Below are 10,377 nucleotides of genomic sequence, written 5' to 3' on the forward strand. Positions count from 1 at the left end.
GCAGGATGTGCTGCTACACAGATTGTGAGGCCCAGAGCAAAACTGCAATGCAGGGCCTTTTGTTCATAAATTACTAAGAGTATTAGTATGCTGACAGCAGAGTATTAAATCAAGTGCTTTTGTGTACGCGCCCAGGGAAATGCCTGTGAATCCAGCTAGCCTGAGTTTGTTAAAAATGCAGAACTTTAGGCCCTACCCTTGATTTATTGAGTCACAATCTGCTTATCAATAAGATCCTTAGATGATACTCATGTACATATGTTTTAAGAAGCACTGATAGACTAAAATGATTATAAGGCTGTATTTCCTGCTAGAAACCCTCTATGAAAATGTAAGTAATTACTTTCTTCTATGAGGAACCTACTTTGAAACTGGTAGAAAAGTGCTTACGAAATAATTGAAAAAATTAACATAGTGAGCAAACATTCTCCTGTATTCTCTAATATCCCAGTGAAATGATTTACAAATTTTTTAAAGTTTACTAATTTCTTTTGAGACAGAGAGAAGGGTGGGGGGAAAGGCAGAGAGAGAGGAGAGAGAAAGAATCCCAAGCAGGCTCCACACTGTGAGTGCAGAGTCCCATATGGGGCTCAAACTCACAAACTGTGAGATCATGACCTTAGCCGAGATCAAGAGTCGCACACTTAATTGAGTGAGCCACCCAGACGCCCCTAAATGATTTGCAATTTATCCTCACTTTCTTCTGCCACTCTCACGGCATCTAACTGGTTTCTCAATGTTGATTGTTCCCTCAGAATTCTGTCATTCTGCAGCACCTCTCAGGAGAGTGTAGTGGTTAAGAATGTTGGTTCTGGAGCTGAACTGCCTGGATTTGTGTACTGGCCGCACCTCCTACCAGCTGTTTGGGCTTGGACAGGTTACTTATCTGTTTCAGTTCCTTCTTCTGTTAAGTAGAGAGGATAGTAATGCATAGGATTATTGTGAGGATTAAATCAGTTTTTATATGTAAACAGTGTCTGACACATGACACTGACACATGACATTTATAAGTATGAAATAATATTATCATCTGTCAATTACCATCACCTTTAATTCTCTTGGCCTATAATCAGTTTCCAAAGCTCCTACAATATTAACTGTTCCCAGTGTCACATGGTAATTAGGATTAACTGCACAGAATTTAGGGACCAAATTTAGCCATGATGCTGTGGTATAAGAATAACAAGAAGGATTTTTTTGTATGTGAGCATAATATAATGGAAGCCAGGTAATTGTCCTAAGGATGAAATCAACATACAGGGATCAAGTCCAAGAAATCAAGCGTAATAAATCCAGTTGAGTTTAAGCAGGCTTTGAGATTCAAGGTAAGGAAGGCCTAGACCAGCAATCAAAAATTATAGCTTCTGGCCAAATCTAGCTTATTTCTTGTTTTTATAAATAAAGTCTTTTTTTTTTATTTTTTTAACGTTTATTTATTTTTGAGACAGAGAGAGACAGAGCATGAACGGGGGAGGGTCAGAGAGAGAGGGAGACTCAGAATCTGAAACAGGTTCAAGGCTCTGAACGGTCAGCACAGAGCCCAATGCGGGGCTCGAACTCACAGACCGCGAGATCATGACCTGAGCCGAAGTCGGACGCTTAACCGACTAAGCCACCCAGGCGCCCCTATAAATAAAGTTTTAATGGGACACAGTCAGGCTCATTCTTTTTCTTATTGTCAATGGCTGCTTTTACACTACGATGGTACAGTTTACTAGTTGTGACAGAAACCATATTAGCCCACAAAACCTAAAATGTTTAGTATCTGGCCCTTTACAGAAACAAACAAACAAATGCACTGCTCCTGAGTATTACAGAATGCAAGAAAGAATTGGTGAGATTTTCAGACACAACTTGATCATTGAAAGAATCTTCCAAAATAGGACTCAGAAGAATAAAGTTTGAAAGAAATCCAAGTCATCTGGCTGAGAATCAGGTCCTGGAGTGTGAGAGGGCACTAAGCCTAAATATTCAGGGCATTTACTGTTTATCTTCATTGCTGAACCACTTTGGGACTCAACCCTCTTTAAAGAAAGAATTGACACTACCTCTAAAACACGGTTTTTATTGAGGTGAGTACTGTGATCAGTCTGAGTGAATTCTCTTGATTCTGGGGACACATACGGAAGTTAGCAGAAGACTTGGTGATTAAGCCAATGATTAAGGTGCCATAATTATCATTCTAAATCTAATCATGTAACCTTGTTTGGCACCATCATACTATAAGATAAAAACTATTTGACATGGCACGTAAATTCTTCTTTTGAAAGTCATAAAAACTCAGAATTCCAGAGATGCCATTGCATACTTGGCTTTGAATACGAAAAATATCCAGTTCTGAATCCAGCTTTTGCAGTTGTTTTTCTACAACCTAAAATATCCTTCCCTTGCCCTTCACCATAAAGCAGGTTTCAATTCATCCTCTAAATAACCAACTCAAATACCATCTGTTCTGGAAATCCTTTCACTAGTCTTGTAGGCATAATTAGTTATTCCTTTCACTGTAAGTGGAGAAGATCATGTTATAACCCAGGCAGTCAGTGGACACATAAAGCAGAAATCCAACATAGCAGCATGGTTTCCTCCAGGAGTGATGTCTTCCACATGTAGCAAGCCAAAGTGACAGACTCCTCCCAGCATCGGTAGCAACAAAAAGCAGAAACCCACCACTCTTGGGCTTCATCCCAAGAGTAACACCATAGTAGGATAAGCTCATATAGTAGCTGTTCTTCCCTGAGTGGAAATGTTCAACAAGCAGGTACTTTCCAGAATATATTCACAGTTAAAACCACCTGGCAGTCTTTGCAGTGGTATTGTAAGTTAGTAAATACTGCCCTCTCAGAATAATATGGAGAAATGCCACTCTGTGAAGTAGACACTTAGGAAGAAAGATGAAAAGAATTAAATTTGAAGTAGTTTTCCTATCACCATAAAACATACAGAAGAAGTTCAATAGTTTCCATCCTCCGTGAACACCAGGGAGGACATTTTGCTCTTGTGAATAGGATTTTTGGCTCAGATCAAGGATAAACTACGGGGCAATGGCCCTGGATGATGTAATCACTGGAAAAAGCAAAATGTTGGCTTTTTTTTTTTATATATGCAGAACCCTTATATCACATTCTTTCCTTGTATCTGTTTTGTTCCATCTCTTTGGTTGGCTTTGCCTTCTTTTTTCTTTGATCATATTCAGTTGTGTGGTAAAGAGAATTTCTTCCTTCCTTCCTTCCTTCCTTCCTTCCTTCCTTCCTTCTTTCCTTCCTTCCTTCCTTTAATTGGGAAGAGGTTTTTATTTGTTTGGAAGAATTGTTTCCCATTCCTCCAAGCCCTTTCTCCATTTGTTAAAATCAAAATGAATCCAAGAAGGAGACCCAGAAAATAATGAGCATAGAAGAGAGAACATAAGGACTTTTTCTAGTAAGTATAGAAATACTTTTCATAAATAACATGAATAACAGAAAAATTTTCCTGGAGATAACAGATCTGAGTTAAAAATAAGTAGGACTCATGTTCCTATTGTGTCTCTTCTGGTCATTAACTTATAAACCCGAAACAATAGTGGATGTCTGATGGAAATTATACTAATTGGACTTAGATCACCTATGGCTAACAGGATGTTTGCATAATATAATAGACAAGACTGACACAAGAACCATACCTATGAAATTATATAAACACATCTATGAATTTGTAGTAAAAATTGTTAATAAAAATATAAAAACACACAACTATTTGGGAATGTTTAAACATTATTTTACATAAATGGACTGAGGAAATAAGAATAAATTACTTGTGATGTGAAAAGAAGAGATGTCCTGAAAATTACATGTGAATGTATTTTAAATTTGTCTCAAATTTTAATAGTTTCAAGTGTGTAGCTTTACAGACATATACTAGTGTTTCCACATCCACATCTACATGCACATAAATATACATATGAGGATGAATAAATGAATAAGACATCCAACTCAAAAAGTTAGGGAAAAATGCAATAAAATTAGGAAAGTAGTTTGAAGAACATAAATATAATTTTGAGAATAGCTAAAATTCTTGAAGATTTAGTCAGGGTGAGGGTAGAGGGAAATTCTACAAGTTTAACCAGGTAAAATATAAAGTAGTTTAGGAACAACAAATGAGATAAGACTATGTATATAGAAACAGATAATACAGTAGATGAAAATTGGTTGCACAAATTCAAATGTATCAATGAAAAGGAAAAGTTTATGAGTTAACATATAATCAATACAAGAAGGAGGAATTACATACAAACAAATAAATATATAACAAAAAGTATGTGTTATTAAAGAAATGCCTCCACAAAAGCCATTGTGTGCCAATGAGTTTAAAATGATTTCTTAAAAATTCCTCAGTAACAAGTAATTCCTCCTCAAGGAAAATATTCTACAGAAAAAAGACATGTCTAAGAAATGCAGAAAATTATTCACAAGACATCCATTGAGGTGTTATTTATTATAGATAATTTGGAAATCTTAGCATATATTACATATATTGTTATATACATATATTACAAATAAGTCAGACAAGGGCTACAGATCAGCCTTAACTTTTTCTCTTATACTTGATATGCAATCCATCAGGAAGTCATATTGGCTCTACCTTCAAAGTATATCCTAAATAATCAAACCATCTATATGTTACCACTTAGTAAACCACTATCATTCTGCTCTGAGCCACCATATTCTCTTGCCTGAACTCTGGAGTAATCTCTAACTGGTTTTCCTGCATTTTTGATCCTCCACCGTAGAAGGTGCATAGAGCAACTAGAGAAATCCTGTTAAAATACGTATCTAATCATATCATTTTTATGATCAAAATAATTCAATTACTTCCCTATAGACTTAAGGTGAAATTCAGGAACCACTATGATTTATAAGATTTGGATCCATACTGCTTCTCTATTTAATCCCTATCAGATCTCCTTACCCACTGGGTTCCTCCATACATCTTGACTCCTTGGTGCTCCTGTAGCATGCCAGGCAACTGCCTCAGAACTTTACTTTGCACTTGCTGTCCCATCTGCCTGGCATTCTTTTCCCTCAAATAACCAGATGATTTTATTTCTCACCTCATTCTACCCTCTCCTCAAATATTATCATTTCAACAAAAATAATTATGTTTTATCCATATGACTAAGTTTTACTTAGCCATAGAAGAGACATTTGGAGCATGGAGTACTTGCTTTCCCTGGTGTGATTCCATTCTGGAGTTTATCTCCATCCGCCTTCTTTCCCTCCTATGCATGCATCACCATCCCATGGAAGATTTGATGGACATGGACATGAGCCCTTTGAGGTCCCAGATAATCTTTTTAGCTGTAACTAAAGTCTGGCAAAAATTACAGTTTTAAGGTGGATAATCATGAAAATGAGCACAAGTTATCTTTAAGAATAGTTCAGGGGTTGGTGTAAAGGATGAATTGCACATTGATGAAGCAAAGGCAACGGAAACTTCGAAAATGTCTGTACAGCCAAGGTTTCCCTTGGAGGCTTTGAAATAACACTACTGTGGTCTTATGACTGACATGTTGTTCAAGGCCTATGCACAGTGGTGGACAATATTTAGTGGCTGTGGGGGAAGACACAGAGTGAGAACATGCAGAGGAAGAGGATGGGAAACTCCTTAGTATATCTGGAAAGTGTTCTAACCTTGGAAGTGGTAGCACATTTCCACAGGAAAAAACAAAACTTATTGCTGGTGAAAATGATAAGGAAGATGAGGAGGAAGATGATGATGATGATGATGGTGATGATGATGATGGTGAACATGATAATGATGAGGAAGCTGAAGAAAGAGCTCCAATAAAAAAATCTATATGAGATACTCCAGCCAAAAATGAAAGCCAGAATGAAAGAGACTCAAAACCATTAACACCAAAATCAAAAGGTCCCATGTCCTTCAAAAAAACAGGAAGAAGCTCCCCAAACACCTAAAGGACCTAGTTCTGTAGAGGATATTAAAGTAAAAATGCAAGTAAATATAGAAAAAGGTGGTTCTCTTCCCAAAGTGGAAGCCAACTTCATCAATTATGTAAAGAATTGCCTCCGAATGACTGACCTGGAGGTTATTCAAGATCTCTGACATGGAGGAAATCTCTTTAAGAAAACAGTTTATTAAGCATCCGACTTTGGCTCAGGTAATCTTACAATTAGTGGGTTCAAGCCCACATTGGGCTCTGTGCTAACAGCTCAGAGCCTGGAGCCTGCTTTGGATTCTGTGTCTCCCTGTCTTTGCCTCTCTCTCCTGCTCATGCTCAGTCTCTCAATCAAAAATAGATTTTAAAAAATATTTTTTAAGAAATTAGTTTAAACCGTTTGTTAAGATTTTCCATTTTTTTTCATATCTATAATAGTTGATATCTGGCTATTCTTTTTATAACACAGAGTGGGAATTTTCCCTACCATGTCTGATAAATGTTAAGGTTCCACTGCCAAGAATGCGTTGTCCAAAATACCTGTGTAGTGTTTTAAAGATGGAACTCTGCCCTTTGTTTGTTTTTAAGTATGTACGGAATGTTACAATAGGACATAGTAGTCATGACAGACAAATGGAAATGGTGGGAAGACAAAGATATACATGTAAAATAAGCTAAGTGTTTTAACAGTAACAAAAAAAGAGCATGGAGTGCTTAATATTTGAATTTAAGTATAAAATTCAATCTACAAATTTACACACAGAATACTGTGTCAACAGTCTGCATATTACACATGCACAGAAAAAGTGGAAAGAAATAAACTGAAAATCCCTATTAAAACTTTCTTAGAGTGGTAAAACAGTATTTGTTGGCTTATCATTTATATTTTCTTTCATTTTTTCAGTGTATTTTTTATTTTTTATTTTATTTAAAAAAATTTTTTTTTCAATGTTTTTATTTTATTTTTGAGACAGAGAGAGGCAGAGCATGAGCAAGGGAGGGGCAGAGAGAGAGGGAGACACAGAATCTGAAGCAGACTCCAGGCTCTGAGCTGTCAGCACAGACGCGGGGCTCGAACTCACAGACCGTGAGATCATGACCTGAGCCAAAGTCGGATGCTTAACCGACTGAGCCACCCAGGTGCCCCTCAGTGTATTTTTTAAATTAGAAAAAGATATATATTTAAGAATTGAGCACCTGCTGTGTGCATCTCACTGTCTGGGACTGGTAGATATGAAATTAAAGAGGTGTTCTAATTTTAACTGGGAAAATACATAAATAAATCACTAATTGTAATTTCAGTCAAATATGACAAAGTTATATGAGCAATATATACACTTCTTAATTTCTTAAAGATTTATTTTCTCACTTGTAAAATAGAAATAGCGATACATTGGGGCACCTGGGTGGCTCAGTCGGTTAAGCGTCCGACTTGGGCTCAGGTCATTGATCTCACGGTTTGTGAGTTCGAGCCCCGTTTCGGGCTCTGTGCTGACAACTCAGAGCGTGGAGCCTGCTTTGGATTCTGTGTCTCCCTCTCTCTGTGCCCCTCCCCCACTTGTGCTCTCTCTTTCTCTGTCTCTCAAAAATGAATAAATGTAAAAACATTTTTTTAAAAAGAAGTAATGATACATCTTCATAATTCTGCAGTAATATTACATGAACTAATGTGAGTAAAACACTGAACACAACAACTCACTAACAGCCTACTCAGTTAGTCACTTTTAGTGTTATTCTTATCAGTATAACAGAGGTAGGAGTGATTTTTTTTTTTTAAACAATATCAGGGAAGACATACTAAAGTAGTGGGCATTGAATTGAGCTTAAAAAGTAATAGTAGTTGACAGCTTAGCAAATAGCATGGGCTAAGATATGCTATGGTAACAAGAACTCCACCAAATTTCAGTGGCTCAGGATAACAAAACCTAGTTTCTTATACAGCAATGGGGACAGACTGTCTCTGGTCATCAGAATCCCTCAGAGGGACCTGAATGAACAAGCTGAAATTGTGATCTATGCTTAACCTGTGCAGCAGAAGGAGTGGTATGCATTCAATCACTCACTGTCTCTAAAATTTTCTGGGCAGAAGAGACACATTTCACTTTCATTCACATTTCAACAGCCAAACAAAGCTACATGGCTAAATCTAACTTTAAACTGATGGCAAGAGATCCTACTCTGTGCATGAAAGCTAAAAAGCTGGAAATATTGGGTGAAAGCACAAATGATCGTCGACTTTAGTGATCAACTGACGATGAAAGTTGGTGGATCTGTTTCCTCAATAGGATAATTTGGACAATGATACAGTGTTAGGCCCTGACTTTTTCCTCTATCTCTGGATAGCAACAAGATGAAAGTGTATCACCTCCAGCAATATGGCAGAATGGATATCCCCAAATCATTCTGTTCCAAAAATGCCAGAAAAAGTTGAATAATTTTTAAAAGAATAAAGAACATGTCTGAGTTGGTAATAAAGCCAGAGTAATCCCTAGAGGCAGAGAGCAAATAGAAAGCATAAATCCCTAGTAATAAGTGAAATAAAGTCCATGATTTCCCTGGGAAAAGCTGTACATTTCTTAATATAGAGCTTTGATTTTAATAACCTATGTGTGCCCACAGCCCACACAAAGTGAAAGATCAAATCAGAGATCACACATAGACCTGAGATTCAAGTGTAACAATCTCAATAAAGAGTGAACCTGGAAAAATAAATAAAACAGAAAAGCAATCATTTGCAAAGATAGAACGTTTGAAAGCTTGTCTATTTCAGCCTTGGATTTCAGGATTCTTAACCACGAGCTGGTGTTCATGTGGTTTGTGGTGGAAGCTCACCCCACCAAGGTGGTCTGACAACCCAGGGGAAAGAATAAAGTTTAAAGCATTTCATGAAATGATCATGTGCTATGACTGTTCCAGGTACTAAGCAGAAATAAATGCAAATATTCTCTGAAGGAATAAAACTTCAGTGTAGGTCACAAGGATTCCCAACAAACACAGTTGCTTTCAACATGACTGCTCAACAAAAATAATGATAAAGCAAATGATAGAGCATAACATTGTTATATACAGCTGAAAAAAATTCAAATTTAAATTTTAGAGATAATACAGTAATTAAAATGTAAATATCTAAGATGATTTTAAAATTGTAGTAAAATGAGCTTCACATAGAGCTTACCATTTCAAACAACTTAAAGTGTACTTAACCAGTGGCATCAAGTGCATTTACAATTACGTGCAAACATCACCACTAACTAGTTCCAGATACTATATTTGTTCATCATCCCAAAAAGAAACCCTGTACTCATTAAGTCAGGAAGTATTCCTTCCTCTTTTATTTTTATTTTTTATAAGAATTTGAGAAGGATTGGTGTTAATTTTTCTTTAGATGTTTAGTAGAATTGACTAGTGAGCCATCTGGTCATGGATTTTCCTTCGTTAAAAGGTGTTTGATCACTGATTGCAGTGTCTTCTCCTAGCTCTATTCTGACTTTTTATTTCTTCTTGAGTCAACTTTGTGAGTTTGCACATTTCAAAAAATTTGTGCATTTTCCTCATAGTATTCTCTTAGAATCTTTGATATTTTGTAAGATTTGTAATACTGTCTCAACTTTCATTTCTGATTAAGTTTAAATTTCTCTCTTTTTTCTTTATCAATCTGGAAAAAATTATCAATTTTGGGCATCTTTTCAAAGAACCAATTTTTGTTTTCATTATTTTTTTTGTTTTTCTAATTTATACTTTATTTTTCATCACACTTACATTTATTTCCTTCCTTTATCTAGCTTTGCATTATGCTTGCATTCCTTCTATATTTGCCTTAAATTATTTTCTAATTTCCCTTGAGACTTATTTTTGGCATATTGATTAAGTGCATGTTATTTAATTTGTGGATTTTTCCAATTTTCTTCTGCTATTGATTTCTAGTTTCATCCCAGTGTCATCAGAAAAAAAATATTTTGTATGATTTCAGACTTCTTAACTTTACTGACACTTATTTTGTGGCCTAAAATGTGGCCTATCCTGGAAAATGTTCCGTGTGCACTTGAGAAAAATGTGTATTCAGCTGTTGTTGGGTGGAAAATTCTTCACATGCCTCTTCCGCCCAATTGTTCTATAGTCTTGCTCAAGTCCTCTATTTCCTTATTGATTTTCCTTCTGCTTGTTCTACCCATTACTGATAACAGGAAATTGAAATCTCTTATTATTATTGTGCTGCTGTTTATTTTTTCCTTCAATTCTTAAATATTTGATTCATACATTTGAGAGTTCTTATCAGAGAGCTATGGATATAATAGCTCTTATTTTATATATATATATGTATATATAATACATCGTATTATATCTTTCTACTGAATTGATGTTACTATCAGTATGCAATGTCTTTCTTTGATTCTTGTGATGATTTTTCCTTGAAATCATTTTTTCCTCTGATATACTATGACTAC

General features: G+C 35.9%; 1 pseudogene; it reads left to right on the forward strand.

Annotated features, from left to right (window-relative positions):
• The first annotated feature begins 5,275 nt into the window (after window positions 1-5,275).
• On the forward strand, window positions 5,276-6,119 carry LOC102949357 (annotated as a pseudogene).
• Window positions 6,120-10,377: the final 4,258 nt, after the last annotated feature.

This window comes from Panthera tigris, chromosome D3 (assembly GCF_018350195.1).
Source record: "Panthera tigris isolate Pti1 chromosome D3, P.tigris_Pti1_mat1.1, whole genome shotgun sequence".
In the NCBI taxonomy this organism is placed as follows: Eukaryota; Metazoa; Chordata; class Mammalia; order Carnivora; family Felidae; genus Panthera; species Panthera tigris.